This window comes from Pteropus alecto, unplaced genomic scaffold (assembly GCF_000325575.1).
Source record: "Pteropus alecto unplaced genomic scaffold, ASM32557v1 scaffold45, whole genome shotgun sequence".
Classification (NCBI taxonomy): Eukaryota; Metazoa; Chordata; class Mammalia; order Chiroptera; family Pteropodidae; genus Pteropus; species Pteropus alecto.
The window spans coordinates 17,136,704-17,154,023 of record NW_006442491.1 but is presented as its reverse complement, the minus strand read 5'-3'; the positions used below and the strand labels follow the sequence as shown (position 1 = coordinate 17,154,023).

The window sequence follows — 17,320 nt, the reverse complement described above, 5'->3', positions numbered from 1 at the left end:
GCTTACTATAGAAAATGTGCAAAAGAGGTATGGTACAGATTTTTTTCAGAGAATATATGCTGTCTCTGTATCCCTCCTACTCGCACATCCAGTTCTACGTAGTTTAGATCTTGCTGTAGTTAAGTACAGTTTTGTTTCCTGCTCCTTCATTCAGCACTAAAGAGCGTTTCCCCATGTCATACTTTGAAAGTGTGGCTTTCGACAATTGACATTTCATTATGTGTGCCATAATATAGCCATTTTCCTACTTTAGATATTGGAAGATCCATTTTTAGATATTATAAAGAGTTCATGAGTGAATATTCTTATCTGGAAGTCTTGCTTATTTAACAGATTTCTCATGTACCGCGTGCTAGGCTCTGGGATAACAATGGTAAGCAAAATCAGAAACTCACCCCATCCTCATAAATTCTGCAGCTTAGTCGGGGAGAGAAACAATTAGTATTTATCATAGTTGCTTTAAGACGAGGTATTAAGGGAAACTGACCTTTCAGAGGATGGTGCCCAGAGGCAAGAGTAGGTAGGGAATTGGGTCAAAGGGGAGCGTTCTAGGTAGAAGGACTGGCCTCTGCAAAGGACCTGAAGCCAGAGGGACCCTAGAGCATTTGAGAGACTCTACCAGTTTGAGTTAGTGAAGAATGTAGACGTGTAATCAGGAAACACAGTGACCTACCAGTAGGGTGTGGACAGAGCTGAGGTAGGAAATCCAAAAGTGTACCAGGAACAACAGATTGAACTGGACCAGAGACTAGGTGTGAGCAAGGGAAATACGATCAGAAATTAGGTGAAACCTAGGACCCTGGAGTTTGACCTTGGCTTAACAGGCTTGGAGCCATCTGCAGACCAGAGCAGAACAATATAGCATTAAGAATTTAAGCATGTGCAAGTTGAATTGAACATGCTTAAACTGGAGACTGGGACACCACTTGGATTCATTATTTTATTCACACTAGTAACGGATGTTGTTGAACTTGAAATTGAGTAGCCCTGAGGACAGAGGAATGCCTTGATCTTCAGGGCAGAGAATTGGCGAGACAACTTGCCAGATATGGAAGTAGAAGAAAGTAATAGATATGGGAGGTTAATGGGAATAGACACAAATGCTAGCTAGTATATTGGTCAGATTTGAATTCTTTTGCTTGTTTTGTGGGAAGGGAAAAGAAAAGAACATTGACCACCATATTTGCTTGGTATTTTCACATGTGTCATTTTGTTTCACTTTTGCAGCCTTGTAAAGAAAGGGTTAAGTTGCTTACCCAATATCCTACTAATTTAAGGGCAGGTATATCTTACTCATGCCCCTCCTCCTCCCCCCTTTTTTCTTAACATCAATATGGCAAGCTGGAAATAAGGTAGGTACTCTTATTGCTGAAGCCTTGAGATGAGGTGATGGGGATGGCGCTGATCTCAATGGCCACAAACAAGGAAGGAGCCTCTCAGCACATCGGGCACAAGGCCCTCCTTCACCTGGGTGGGTTCTTAGTCCCCACCTTTCTTTTCGTCACCCTTAGATTTCTAGTTGGAGTTGGTTAATACTGAGTTAAGCCTAGTTATAGCTGTAGTGTTCACACTGAATTTATTTCTGGTGAGTTACCAAGTTTAATTCTTCCATTCCATAAACATTGATTGAGTACCTTCCAGGTGCCAAATCGGTTTGTCCTACTGCTCAACGAGTAAGAGAATAGTGTTCCTTAAAGCTAAGTTTGGCTAATACCACGTTAGAGCCCCTCAAAAGGGTTGGCTAGACAGTGTTTTAATTGTATTTCATGCTGTCATTTCCCATTTCCATCTCATCTTTTCCACTTTTAAAAAACCTCTTAGAATTCAAGTTTGCTCTGGAGTAGGAAGAAGGTTGTCATTGAAAGAGAGACCTGAATTTGGGTTAGGATTATGGAGTTGTCACAACTAATTGAGATCACAGCTTGCATTTGGACATCCACAATTGGGATTTGTGCCGTTTTGCAGGGCAAAGTTTTAGCGAAATAGGAATGATCCTGCAGGAGAACTAGATGGCCTTGAGATGAGAAAAGATTAGGAACATAGTTACTGAAAAGTGTCCCAGGCCCTGACAGCCAACGAAGACAATACAGTACTTGGGTCTTTTGCTGCCTACTTAACCATAGCCTATCCTGCCCTGTCCTAGCTGGGCACTTAGAATTATGGGCCTGGGTCCAAGTCTTTGTTATCAGGAGCTGAGCCATATGTCTAAACAGTTTTCAGATCACCTTTATGTGTGAGCTCTCTGCCTAGTTAGAGAATCAGAGGCTTGAATTGGGAGATATTGAGTCCAAGCACCCTTCCCTCCCACTAAGTTTTCTAGACAGAAGCTGATTCCATATATTCATTCAACATATTTATTGGGAAACTATTTGTCAGGGACTATTTCAGACACACAAGATACATTGGTGAACAAAACAGACAAAAATTCTTGCAGTTGTGGAGACATTCTATTAGAGAGGCAAACATAGGCAGTATGTTAGAAAGTGCTCTGGGGGGCAATGTAGAGCAGGATAAGGGAGATCAGTGTTGGGAGGTCGGGGGTGGAGGTGTACTTTTAAGTGGAAGAGATCAAGGTGGGTCTCCTTGAGACAGTGACATTTGAGTAAAGCTTATAAGGAGTTGGAGTGAATCATGAAGATTTCTGGAGAAAGAGCATCCCAGTCAGAGGGGACAGCCAGCATAAAGGCGTGAAGGCTATATAAAGTGAGCAGGGACGAGAGGTAACTAGGAGTCAACTAGAGTAGGCCTTACAGGCCATTGTAAGGATTTGGGCTTTTATTCTTGGGTAAGATGGAAAGCCATTGGTGTGTTTTCAGCTATGTGTGATATCTGACCTTTTGAAAGGGTCACTGTGACTTCTGTGCTGAAACTAAATTACAGGGGCCAAGTAAGAGGATCAAATGGGGAGGCTACTGTAATAACCTAGGCGAGAGAAAATAGTGGCTTTGAACAATGGAGTAAGGGAGGTAACTATTGAATTTAGGGTGAATTTTGAAGTCAGCAATCAGCTATGAGAAGTCAGCAATAAGCTATGAGATATATGCCATGACATTTCTCAATAAGGATCGAGAAATGAGGATTGACCATTGGATTTAGTAACTGGGAAGTCCTTAGTGTTCGTGAGCAATTTGGTGACACGTAACGGGGGGAAAACCCTTAACTAGAGTAGTTTTGAGAAGGGATGAAAGAATTGGAAACAGTGAGAGAACAGACCAATGATTCTTAGTTTTTGGCCTGAAGACCCTGTTACACTCTTAAAGCCAAGGACTCGAGAGAGCTTTTGTTTTAGGTTTTTACCTATGAATATTTGCGGTATTAGAAATTAAAACAGAAATATTATAAATATTCCTTTCAGATGAATAAATAACAAATTGGTTACATGTTAACATAAACATCATGATTTATGAAAAATAACTATTTTCAAAAACTATTTTGTGAGTAGAATGACACTGTTTTGTATTTTTGCAAATCTTTTTAATATCTGCCTTAATAGTCAGCCAGATTCTCATATTTGCTTCTGCATTATAACCTGGTGCCATGGAACTCCTGGAAAACTCCACTGCACACTTAGAATGAAAGTGAAAAAGGTAGATAATGTCCTAGTGTTACTGGCTTCATGGACTCTCAAACTCCAAACCACGCTTTGAGAACCAGTGGTATAGATGACTATTCCTGAGGAATTTTACTGGGAAGGAAAGCTGAGAAGTAGGGGGCAGCTGGAGACCTAGAAAGAAGGGAGTTATTCAAGGTCCTAAACGAAGGGACAGAGCTTGAGTGTCCTGATTCCTAGCCAGTGTACCTATTAGATAGATCAGTTGTCGTGGCTCCAAATATGGCTGCACATAGAAAACACACTTGTCCCCAGCACCAGCGTGATAAAGAAATGCCTCAGTCATCTAGGTTTGTAGATTTCAGAGTATTGTTTAAATCAGGGCTAAATGGTTTTAATGTCTTGCAACAATGAACGGAAAAGCACATGGGGTTCCTCTAAAAGCAGTATTGCCTAGTGGACTGTCTAGGATTGAGTCCCGTTTCTGTGGTTTACTGGCTATGTGACCTCAGGCAAGTTATTTTACCTCTCTGGGTTTTATTAACCCATAGAATAGAGTGGATCATATTTATCTTATTGAGTTTTATTATCCGTAAAATGGAGTAGATCATATTTATCTTACTGAGGTTGTAAAGTATCACAAGAGGTTGCAAAAAGTGCCCTATATAAACTGTCTAAATGAAATGTTAAATGGTAGAATTTTTAGATACACACTTTGGCTTGAGGTATTGTCTTGTCTTTTGTTTTTTTCTGAAGACAGTGATCTTTACTAGTGGCCTTGCTTCTGATGTTTACCAAATAGCTTTTTTTAAACAAAGCTATGCTCACAGCAACTCTGTCCAATTACTTGTCCCAGAAAAATTACCTGTTTTTAAAGATTACTCAATCGATTCTATCTTGCCCTTATTTTTGTCACTTTTTGAAGATATTTAATAATCGCTAATGGTTTCTGCCAGCCAGCCACAGTCTTACCCAAAGTGGGAAGCCAGCCAAACTGATGTTCCAGGTGCCACCGCCCACATGTTACCAGGGAGGGTGTTGTGGGATGAGGGAATCTGCATTCATGGCCAAGTTTACTGTCTAATACACAAACCTCGGTTACTAAGGCCTTTTGAAGCCAGGGCCCTTGAATGACGTTTATTTGGAGCAGACAGCTCAAGCCTGCTGAAGGAAATCAGATGTTGGTGTGACCTGAGGGGTCATAGAAAAGATTCTTTCCTTCATATGCAATTTTGGTAGCTGCCGAACACCGAAGAAGTGAAGCCTAATTTCTTTTGGAAGTAATAAATAGTATCTTGATCCTTGGCCTTGGTCTAAAGATGGGGCTCTGGTCTAACAAGCTGGATTACCTGGATTGTCCTCTTGACCTGGGCTTTGGATTTTGTTTCTGTTTTACAAGATCTAATTTACCCAAACTCTGTGATTGGGTCCCTAATGGTATTCTGGGGATTCACAAGCTTTTTTCAGCTCATCTAACAGGCGGTAGCACGTTTGCTCACATTGAAGCTGTAGAAGCCAATTTGGCTGGAATTATACCTCAAACTGTCATATTATAGGTGTCAAGTTAATCAGAAGTGATACTAAAAACTAAAAATGGAAAATAAATGCTTAACTAATGTGGTTTGTTTTAAACAGCAAGTCTTCAAAACAGAGTCCCTCAGGGGTAGATTTAAAAGGGATTTTAGGTGGAAAAATTGGGAATACAGAACTAGATAGGTCTCTAGGTCCTTTCTCTGTTGAGTGTGACTTCCTGGCCCAGCTGTCAGGATGGCCATGAACTAACCCAGAAGCACCTAAGATGTGCCCTGCCCTCACAAGACTGCCCTCCCTAAGAGAAGTGGCAAGATGAGATTTAGCCTCGGGCTATGAAACCTCCAACTGGAGCTTCACCTTGTGAGTGTGGCAGGCCAAGGGGTTAGGTTTGGAAGGAGGGTGACAGTGCATAAGATGACCAAAGGTGATAATGAATAGTCATCCCTGGGCTAAGTGCTTTATGACCATTATTTCATTTGCTTCTTTTTGAATAACTTCCTGAAGGGCAAAGCTCAGATCTGAACCCAGCTCTAAGCCCATGACTACCCAATATGGCATATTACCTCACTGAATCATCTTTAAACTGATTTCAACAAACTGAGCACCAAGTAGATTGAATTTCCTGCTCTCCCACTACCATGCATTCTGAGACAAGTAACATGGATGGGAGGCATTGGCACTAAGTAGGTTTCTAATCGGGAGGTCATTTCTTCTACTCAGCTCAGTGTGCTGGTGAACAGCTAGATAGGCCAAAGGAAAGTGTAAGCAAGGAAGGTTTCATGGAGAAGGCATAAGTGCTGAAAGGACCAAAGTCAGAGGGTCGAGTCTTACACTCCAGAGACTTGTCCCACTTAGTCTCTGGTGGAGCCTTGAACTGCCTAAAGGGAGGGTAGGAGGAGGGGAACACCACCTTTACCCTGAAGTGGATGATTAGATTCCTAAAGAATAGGGATTTTACTTAAAGTAGAGAGATCATTGGGAGAGGAGTGTATTTATCCAGTGATTACTAATTTGACTCATGTAGACCTGGAACTTCCGAGCCTCTTTTGAGTCCTTGTTTGTAAAATGGAAATCCAGTCTTGCCTTATTGTCTCACTAGATTTCCCAGAGCTGTGCATGAGTGGAGGGGTCACGAGTAAACAACTAGAGGGTTTGCGTCTCTTTTCCTGGAACTGAGAGCTCAGCCTTCACTGTGAAGACCTGGGAGCCCTAAGAACTAGCATACAAGGAGACGTCTCCTGGGGCCTGGTCTGTCTACTGGTGTTTTCTGGGAGTTCCCTCAGGTGGGAAAGGCCAATGTTTGTAAAGCCAGTCAGTTACCCCAGGCTGCTTTTGTCCCCGTTGTTGCCATCCCTTGTCTGCTCCTGCTGTATCAGTGGGAGGGGAGGGAGGAAGCTGAGCTGTGAGCTCTCCGTTATGTAATGGTCCTGGTGTCCCCCAGGGATAATCTGTCCCTTAAAGCTCTGCAGGACATCAAAGGATCTGTGAAGGGACAAGTCTGCCCCAAGGCTGTTGCTGCTCACATTCTCTAGCTCCTTGGCATCCCTGGCTCCTCCTGGCCTCCCTTTCGGCAAATCAAAATAACTCTGGTAATCATCCATCTGTGGGCAAAGCTGCCTGATGGTTGCGGTCCTTCCAACTCCCATTTCCTCTTACCCCAGGGACACACAGATAATCCTCACCAACAATAACAGCTCCTGGTTATAAAAACCTGCTTTGAGAGGCCTCCTGACTTGTGTGGGGCAAAGACCCTGCCCTTATAGCTCTAGCCTGAATTAAGTACTTTCCATATGTTACTATCATGCAGCATCTGCATAACTGTTGTGTTATCTGCCATCATTCTGCAGATTGAGGAAGCTGAGAATCACTTTCCTAAGATTTTGAGAGTCAGGATTTGAAACAAGGTATCTGACTGGAAATTCCACTGTTCCATTCTGCCTCCTACAATTTCTTTAAAAGCTTTCGATGGGTTTATATTTTGAGGCAGAGAGTGGTTCCCCTCCAAATAGCACCATGACCCCTTGGGTATTAGTGGGCAGTGCTGCCTGGGGGTGTCTTTCAGAGTCTGACAACTGACCTGAGCATTGGTATACTGCAGTAAGGCCTACCATCTGCTCCTCCAGGTGAGGTCACCTGTGAGTGGATTACTCTTGTGTCACACTGATACAGCATCGAACATAGGCAAATGAGGTATGGCTGGGATAACCAAGGATCAGGCAACAGTAGGCAGAAGCCACATAAGCAGGCAGACATCAGAATTATCAAAAGATTGGAAAGTGGGAGAGCCAAAACATAGCCCCCACGTAATGGCATCCAGGCACTAAGGGAGTGCTGACAGAACGGTCGGTGGCATCTGTACAAGGAAAGGACTCCGATGTGACCCAAAGGCACCCTGTTGTCTCTGCTCCCCAGTACCTTAGCAAAAGGCAGTTCCAAGTGAACTTAAGTTGAGCATTTGAGGTTGATGAGGACCCAGAGCAAAATGGTAGGGGTTGCTGGGCTTCTCCCAACAACCCTAGTTCATTTATTGGATCTTGACTAAAGCAGGGGATTTCATCATTTGCGCCTGTCATGATGTTTGTTGGCTGCCTGCAGCCCTGTGGAAAAATTCTGGAGCCAAGGTGGATTTGGTGAGCAAGAGCCCTCCTGGTATATGGCAGGCACTTGCCCAGTGGTGTGTTGATAGCAAAGACCCCTGTCTTCTAGGAGCTCAGCTTAGCAGTGAAGATAAGACATGGACACTTCATTGTGGTAGGTGGGAGAGAGTAGAGGGAAAGCTTCCTAGGGGAGGTGGTGCTTTGGGCTGGTTCTTAAAGGTAGATTTAGGGGTACCTTGTCAGCCAGGTGATAAGTGAGGCAGTCACATCTCACAGTTTGTCAGAAACTCTCCTTGTCATGCTGAGGCTTTTGGGGGTACAGGACTCAGCTGACGACGGGAAAGGGTATTGTTCTAGTAGTGAAAGTCTCAGCCTGAGATGCATTCTAGGCTCAGGACCTAGGGAGACTGCCCAAGGTTCATTCTTGATAACCTAGGGCAGCAGCTGACAAGCCCCTAGCCCCTCATTTCATTTCCACAAGCGAGTCCTCGGTGGTATTACAAAATGAGAGGAAATGGAGACCTCCTGCAGCATTTCTAGGATTCAGAGGCATGGCAGACCTTAAAACTGCCAGCCAAGTTTAAAATAAATCAATACCGTAAAATACTGTGATGAATTTCCCAACTTAAAGGAATTTCACTTTCTGTTAGAGGTACCAGGGGAAAGCTATAACTCAGTCTGCATCATACACAGGTCAGAATTCTGTATTTTGTTTCTTTATAAAAGAAAGTGACGTCTAGGGACTCGGGAAGAATGGATTAGAGCTATCCAGACATACCATAGGGCATAGTGAAGATGATGAAAATGCTTCTCTTTCCCCCATGGCAAAAAGAGTTGGATGTGGGGTCTGGGCATTTATTCTTATGAATGGTAATCTTGATTTTTTTGTAATTCCGAGGCATGGTACTGTCAAAAGAATGGAAGGCGGATAGGCTTTGGTATTTCATATTGGATTTTAGCATTGACCATCTGTTCCAGTGGGAAAGTCACAGAGATGATGTGAGCCAGTTGACTCATTCTGCATTTACTTCCATCCTTTTGGGAAAAGGAAACCCTAAAATATCATGTACAGCACCCTCTTGTTTTTTCCTTTCTGCTTTTTTCAGACATGTCTAAGACATGTCCTCCCAGAAGGCTCCAGTCTAGAGCAAATCTAAGGCATGGACTGAAGTGTGGTGCTGTCAGATCTTGGCAGAATGCATGAGCCTTTCCAGCACAGCCCAGCCTTGTACCAGACACAAGAGAACTGAAAGTCGCAAGTAAAGACTCATTTGTTGTTAGTAACCAGATTGCATGCTTGGATTTGTCGAATGTTTGGAAGGAACCCTTGGTTTGCATGGGGCAGCAGAAATGAGCATGAGCCTACCACACCCCAGACAAAAAACAGGGTGACTTTTACCTTAAAAAAATTACTTGGGAGTTTAGGCCAGTTGCCTAAACTGAAATGCAGATGTCACCACCGATGTGATTCAGAGATCCTCCTCCCTCGCCTGTCCGGAGCATCTCAGGGCATGAGTACCAACCAGGTGTTGCACAGAGAGCTTTTGGAGAGCATTCACTGCAGCCCGGTAGTTTCTACTTAAAAGTCAAGCTTCTGTCCTGTGAACTTGATGTCGACAAGCTGTTGCCATGCTCCTCCTCACTAGCCCCCCCGGCAACACACAGTGTCAGTGACAAAGCTAGTACCAATGGTTCTCAAAGTGTGGTCCCCAGACTGACAGCATCCCCTGAAAACTTGTTAGAAATGCATTATTTCTGGCCCCACCTCAGACCTACATACAGAATTGGAAACCGGGCGGGCATGGGGAACTGTTCAACAAGCCTCCAGTGCTGCTGCTACACACACTGGTGTGAGAACTGGCAAAGAGGGTAAAGGCACCATCCGCCACCTTATCTGTTAAACACACAGCCCACTGCCTTGCCTCTTACCCCTTTGCCCTCAAAAAGCTTAGATCTAGGCCTAAGGGCTAGGAGGGCCTGCCAGGTTCAAAACCAGGCTCTGCTTCTATAATTACTTAGCACTGGGACTTTGGGTGGGTCTTGGTTTCCTCATGCAGAAAACCATGGTACCTAAAGGACCACTCTTGGCCCCTGTCACCTACTCCCTCATCTCTGGCATGTTCACAGTACCACAGTGGATGTGGTTCTAGGACTGGGGACTCCTGGCTCTTGCCTAGTTCTTCCCTTAGTACATGTGTCTTGAGGATGAGGTGAGGCCCTGTGGCCACTGGCTCCTAGAAAAAGGAGAAGGAGAAAAGCAATTGAACTTCTCCATGGACATCCCTGGACCTAGGACAGTGGGCTTCTGAGTGATAGCAGCAGTGAGCCTCTTCGGATGCTCTCAGGCGAATACCATCAGGGGAATTGCAGGTCCCTGCGAGGTCTTTATGGTAGGACAGTAGATCCTCCTTAGAGAAAGGGTAATTTGCAAGGCAGTGAGGCATAGGGAATGGGGAAGCAATGAGATGCCACGGGGTAGGGCTTAAGTCTCCACATGGAGTCTTAGACATGGCTTTGAACTTGACTAGAAGACTTCATTTGTTCATGTCAGTGGCCTATATTGAGCCATGAGATAAAAATAGCCCCTGACCTCAGTCCATGTTAACCTTAGGCATCTCTCTGAGCCTTGGAGTCCTCATTGATCAAATTGGATTTCTAACACTTACCAACAGGTTTTTTATGAGGAATCAGTGGAAAATGTAAAGCTAGCCTAAGCATGCACTGGATACTCCACAGCTGTTGAGTCCTGCTGTCCTTTCATACAAGTTCCTTGGCCATGCTGGTAACAGAACTAGAAATAGTATTTCAATATGTGCAGGTTCATGTGCTTTCCACCTCATCCCTGCCACACGTACCCCGCAGGGGCCCATATATTTTATCGATTGCCTATGGATATTCCAGGCACTGTGGTCAGTGCTTATAGTAGTACATCAGTGAAACACCAGATGTGAGCCCCACCCCTGAGGCACTTGTATCTCAATTCACATGTCATACAGGAAAACTACAGATACGGTTTCAGGTGTGTATGGATGAAGGAAATAAAAAATAGACCTACCCAAGACAGTCAGAGAAAGTCTTTCTGAGGAGGCAACACAAACTAAGACCTGAAGGATGAGGCATCTGCCCAGCAAGGAACTGGCAGGAGTGAGGTAGACAGGAACCCGATTGCGCCAAGCTTTGTAGATCATGATAAATCTTTGAACCGTGGCTTCGCCCATCCAGTTGACATGTTTACAAGATCACTCTAGCTCTGTGGAAGAGAGACAAGCACGGAAGCCAGGAGCCCAGTTAGGAAGCTGCAGTTTTCCAGGTTGGGGTGGATGGTAACAACAGATGGCCGAGGGGTGAATTCAGGGTATGTCTTGGAGATTTCTAAAGGGCCTCCAGGTAGACTGAATTAGGGAAGTGAAGAAAGGGGTGGCTCAAGGATAACTCCATCATCTGGCTTGAGTCACTGGGCAGTGGCGCAGAGCCATTTAAGAGATAGTGAACACAGCAGGAGGGGACAAATTTTAGGGAGTGAGGAATACACAAATATATCTTGGTTGTGGGATATAAACCCATCCTCTCTCTAGGTTATTTGTAAGTTGCAAGTGATTGAATCTTCTAGGAAGACTGCTGAGTCCCAAATTTGGGGCTGAACACAGGGTACTACTTACCTTCATGAGCACGGAGTGACCTTAGACCCAGGGCTGTGTTTACAGCCTTCATTTGATAGCTGAGTCTTGCTGTGTTTTGTTCTTTGTAATCAGCGTCTCATTAGGTGACTGATGTGTCTAGCTCTTGTCTTCATTAGCATATGCACTCTGCTATAATTTTGTCTCAGGAACATAGCATTTATTGTTTCGGTATTTACTTTTGCTGAAAACCTGTGTAGTGTCCTGTCACATGGACAGGCTGGTGTTTCTGCCAAAGAGCTTTCTAGCACCAGCATCTCACTCTTCGTTCTTTGGGTTTTTTGTTTTTGTTTTTGTTTTTAATGGTTATGTAACATCAGGACCATGATTGCTGGCTATACAATTGATTTTGAGAGCCACTTTAATTTGCAAATTAGGAAATACTTTCTATTTTAGGTTAAGTAAAGGAGCACAGGGGAAGAGGGTGGAGGGAGAAGTCCTGGTCTCAGTTGCCTTCAGATTTCTAAGTGCAAGTACCAGGAGCACAGGGCTGGCCCTCCGGCCGTAACTTGACATCCAGCTAGTGGAGTCAGTTCTTCAGCTATCCTTTCAGACCTCGGTTTGAATTCTACATAGGGCATTAGGTGGTAGCTGGCCCCGCCTGCCTGTTCACTACATCTCCTTTCCTGGAACCTAGAAAAGTCTAGGTCTTTTTTGCACTGATTTAGCAAATGCTTACTGAGAGCTTCCGCAGCTTGCTATTAGTCTTGTATTCACTCTTACTTGCTTCTGGATAGGAACAGGCCTGGTGTAGCCTGGAGCCTTTATCATCATAAGACACTTGGGGGTGGGGAACTCCTTTTCTCTCTCACCTGAAGTTACTGAGTACATGCTCTTTGCCAGACTTCATACTTTCCACCCTGTTTATTATTTTGCTAAATCCTCGTGTGTATCCTGGATATGGTGTGTCTCCCCACTCCCACTCCAGAGAGGAAGTGATTTGCCCCATTTGCCATGTGGCTAGGGCTCTAGTGCCATGATCTTTTCCATAAGCTTCCAAGAACAGGTCACATTAGCAAGTCTAGTATCTTATGTAGTGGCCCTGGACTGTCGCAGTGATCCTAGGAGCTCAGAGGGGAGAGTGTGTGCTCTTTGTTGAATAAATAAGTAGTGGCTACATGTAGGACATGTGGCTTAAGATGACCCTTGAAGAAAGGAGAGCAGATGAGGAGATTCTGTAAGCAGAGACAGCGTGAGCAAAGGCAGACACTGGGACTTTGTGGGAAGAACAGATCTTTGAGTCGGTTTCCACAGAGGCCGAAGTGAGAGAGCACAGTTGCACTAAGTTGCCAAGAGCCTTGAATGTCAGCCTGAGAAGGTGAACTTCATCCTGTCAAAAAGGTGGAGATGGCTGGGTGAAGGTTTACAAGGCTGTTTTGGCAGATGAGTCGGTCACAGTGAAGACAGATAGGGGAGGGAGATGAGATGCCACACCTCACAGTACCAGTCTTCAGAAGCTGTGAGACTGCACAGGCACCTTCCTGAGCATGTGAAGTGAGAAAAGGGAGCTGACGTAGGGAAGTAGAAACCCTGTGCTTCCATATTGGTGCAAAGACATTAAGAGACTTGCTTTTGAATCTGATATGCTGATAACCCTAGGTTTGACTCACAGCTCTACCACTTACTAGCTGGATGACTTTGGGCCAGTCACCTAACTTTTGGGCCCCCATCTCCTTGTCTGTTAAATGATGCTCACTGTACACTGTTGTGAAGACTAAAGGTACAAGAATTATAAAGGCTCCAGTGCAATTCCTAGTATACAGTAAGAGTTCAATAATGGTGGCTCTGTGTGTTACCCCTGTCCTGTTTGTTTTTGCCAAACCCTCATAAGCTAACCCTTCGTTTTCACTTCATTTCTCATGAACAATTTGACGTGCCCTTTTCCCTAAGAGAACCCCAAACCCCTTAGCAGTGCCCGCAGTGAGTTCCCCTCGGCATAGGGGGCCTCGGGCTGGTCACTGTAACCATATGGTCTCCTTTTGCCCAGACCACTCTGGGCATGACCTCATTTGAGTCTTTTATAACCACAAATTGTCCTGGCCCCATATGGAAGAGCGACCTCTCTCTTCCCTTTAGTTATAACTGCACCTTAGACATCTCCCTTCCGGCAAAGGGCCCATATGGAGAACTCACTCGGGAGCCCAGCCGCTCCCCTGAGCCATTTCTCCTGCTAATCACAGCAGCCACAGCTGAACCTCAGTCTCTTTGGGGGCCCGTTGAGGCAGTTGGCAGCTTTCATTTTATCCCCATACTTAATAAGTTGAAGAAGAGAATTAGTTAAGGTATCCCCGTAGCCTACTACTAATTACTAAGGCTGCTAATAGAGACAAAAAGTTCCCCCTTAGTTTATTTTGAGTGAGTGCCACCCGGTACCTGTTTACCATCTAAGGGGGAAATCACCAACCCTGGTCCCCTAAGGGCTGCCATATGTGACTTTTCAAATCTTAGCTCTTGCCCAGCGATTCCTGTTTTTGTGCATTTGGCAGACTTATAAACACTAGGATTTTTGGCAGTACGCTCCAAGTATTGAAAAGTTTAAAACAATATGAAGCAAGTTAGCGTGGTGACAACATGATCACTGCTGTAATATGACCAAGTCTCCATGTCTGAGAGCTTCCGCAGTAACTGCTTGCTGCATTTCACGTGGAACCGGTCACTGCCCTGACCACACTTTTGCACGTGCTTGAGGTACAGCGGACATTAAGCTCTGCTAGTTCTCTTTCTGTCAGTAAGCCGGGCCCTGCTGCCATTGGGCCTGCAGTTGCTGCTGCAAGGGTGTGTGTCCTTACTGTGGTGAGTGGACCAAGCCCAGCGGACATGGCATAGAGCCCACCTCCTCAGTGGCGTTCGTCTGCTTTGAGGGAGTCTCAGTCTACTCAGCCTGCGGGTGGAGGGACCTCACCATCCCACTGTTAAGGGCTCTGATGCAGTGAGCTGAAGTCGGCCTCCCCACAGCACTCCCCTCACCGCCCTGACCCCACGGGTGGTCCCACCACCTTAGCTTGGGACAGCCCCACATAGCACTCCTGTGCTGCTTTCTGGTTGGAGTTTTGCTTTAATAGTTAAGGAGCCTAGAAAGATCCTCTTGGTTCTCAGTATCTCTTGTGTTACGGATCCTTCTCAATCTGAATGTTGAGTATGTTGTAGAAAAATGCACATGATTTGCACGCTGTGGGACTTCATGTGCCTTTAGAGGAGGTGTAGAACCTGCTGCATCCTTGGAGTTAGAAGGACTCCAGGTTGAGAACCCCTTCCCTGGTCCTAAGCCTCTCATTGGCACGTGAAGAAATGATGTCCCCAGAGAGAGTAGGGAGAGCTAGATGAGAGCGGAAGCCAGGTTTCCCGCCTCTACTCACCACCAGGTGAGATCATTTATCATTTTTCTGCATTTTACTTAAGCGTCTCCTTATAGGTTGCCACCCAGGAGTACATTCCTACCCTTGTATTTGTACTGTCACAGCCTGGGCGACAGTCCATCTTTCTGAGAATTCACAGGGCTGCTTCCTCCAGACACGCCTAAGTAGGTGAAGAGGACGTAGAAGATGGAAGGGGTGGCTTCTTAGGCAAAGGGTGGACCTCTAGCTGCCCAAGGGCTGGTGCGCCCATTTCCTCATAGGGCTGTCCTCCCCCCACCACACCTGGCAGCACCCCAGCCAGGTCTCCACCACCACCTCTTGAGCCACTTGTCAGCTAAGGAGAGATGTTGGGGGCATTTTTGCCATGTTACAGGTGGTCGGGCCTGGAAGGAGGCCACCACAGTGGGTCTAGGGAAGTCCACAGAGTTGAGGCCAAACCCAGGTCTTCCAGTCCTAACTACCCTTTTCATTAACTTCTTATTCTGACTGACAGAGACTCAGGGATTTACTCTGAAGCCAGGCCAGCTCCAACTGGCCACACCCGAGTTTCAAGCTCCTTCTCCAGAGTAAGCTGACTGCATTTGCGGACAGTGGGCTATCTCCTTCCCCTTCGATGGTGGGCCTCCTGTTGGAGAAAGTCTGTGAGTAGAGGAGTTGCGGCGAGACAGGAGCCTCTGGTTCTTTAACCGGTAGGCAGTGTCTTGGCAGGAAAACCCTTCACCCCTGTATGCCTCATTTCTCCTACCAGCTCCGCAGGTGTGGGGAGGGGAGTGGCACAGTATAGCATGGGAGAAAAATAACAGGTGAAATCCCAGCTTCTCCATTCCCAGCTGCTGGAGCCTGGAGAAGCGGCCTGGCCCTCTCTTCCCCTGGCTGGTTGGAATGTTCAGTGTGGGCTCAACCAGAGGCAGGGATTTTTATAACCATATTTTTATATTAAAACCCTATTACGTGGAATGAATTATTTGGTGAAGTCTGTGAATTAATTTTTTACTGCCATGTACTAGCTCCCAGTTTCTATCGATCACCTAGTATCTGCGCTCTTATTTTGCTTGGCAACTTGAAGGCTTAGAAGCAGGAGCCTTTCCCTGTCCTTAAGGAAGCTTGTGGTTAGGAGGTGGTAAGAGTGGCACACGCAGCATGGTAAGTGGGGGCCTGTGGTCGTTCATTCCATGCCTGCTCACTGGAGAGTAAGAGACGGGTCCTCTGAGGGGCACGTGGAGGGGGCCTCTAAGGGTGAGTGCCACCTGAGTGGACTGAGGGGACAGGCTGGGGGACTGGGGCAGGTGGGGTGCCCAACCAGACCAGCAATTGCTGAAGCCTAGACCTGAAGGGAGGCGGTCACTTCAAGAGAGGACTGACTTGAGGCTGAGTTGTCTTGTCTGGAATTTTTGCTTGAGCCAATGATGGTCGTGAGGTTTTGTCTTGGTTTGGGGTTTTGGGGACGTGATTTAACACTGCCGTCTCAGCTTATTAAGTACCTCCTATGTACCTCACAGTGGCTGTTACAAATAGCGTCACTGGGCTTCACAGCCTGCAAGGTAGACATTTCCTCATTTTAGTTGAGAAAACAGGCTCAGAGGGCCTTGACTTTGTAAAGATCAAAGCTAGTGATTGGTAAAGTTGGGATATGAATTTTAGGTCTTCCTACTCCGAAGGCCATGTCCTTGACAGAGTACCCACTCTTTGCCATTCCGTAACACATGCTCCCTGAACAATGCTCCCCCCAATATGGGACCTGCTCCTTGATTTCCACCTGGTTTTGGTCTCCTGGTCAGGGCTCAAAGACCATAAAGCATGGCACCCCTGGCCTTCCACGTCCTGGCTCTCCTGAAGCTCCTGGTGGGTATGCTTTGATAACCTCTAGGCTCTTGTTCCCTTTTCCCTGACACTATGCCCCTTCTGTAGACCTGAAGGCTGAAAACACTGTTAGCCTATTTGTGATCCCCACCCCCATTTTTTTAACCCTGACAACAGGACCCCCATATACTGTGCTGGGTCGGCTTACGGCACGGTCGTCCTGGTTTTTGCCCTACTCTTAGCACCACCGTTGCCAGCTAAGCCTTAGAGGAATGACGCATTAGAAAGCTTGGCCTCAGTCCCTCTGACAGATTGGAATCGACAGTAGTGCTAGGGCCACTGAACTCCCCAGGGCTGGCATGTTGATAGCTGAGTATGAAAAGCCGCCTGCTTTGTTTGGTGTATTAAACAAGTGAAGAGTGACTCATTTTGAAGCTAATCCTATTTAGGAGAGGCCTGCTGTCTGTGACCCTGAGATTAACTTTCCTCTGTGCCTCCACAGCATGACATGCTGAAATTAATACCTGAGCCTCGGTTTGCTCATCTGTAAAATGGAGAGAATTCCTGCATGCTTCTTTGTTTGGATAGTAAGCCTTGCATGATGTCGAGCATATCTAAGGTATCATTAGCTACAGTGATGATACCAACACACAGGACTGCAGGAAGAATTTGGGTAAGGGTGAGTTCTCAGCTGTGCACCCAGAAACACCGCAGTTTGAGTTTATGCTGTGCTTTGATCTGTGAGCACACCAACTGGATGACTTTCTTTTCTGAATGTGGGCCCACCTGGTCCCCAGCCATCGTTGC

At 45.9% G+C, this 17,320-nt stretch overlaps 1 protein-coding gene across 1 annotated transcript in view; it reads left to right on the top strand.

The window, feature by feature from the left end:
• STK35 (serine/threonine kinase 35) overlaps positions 1 to 17,320 on the top strand; it is a 41,188-nt gene that overhangs the window by 15,054 nt on the left and 8,814 nt on the right. The window lies entirely within an intron of this gene.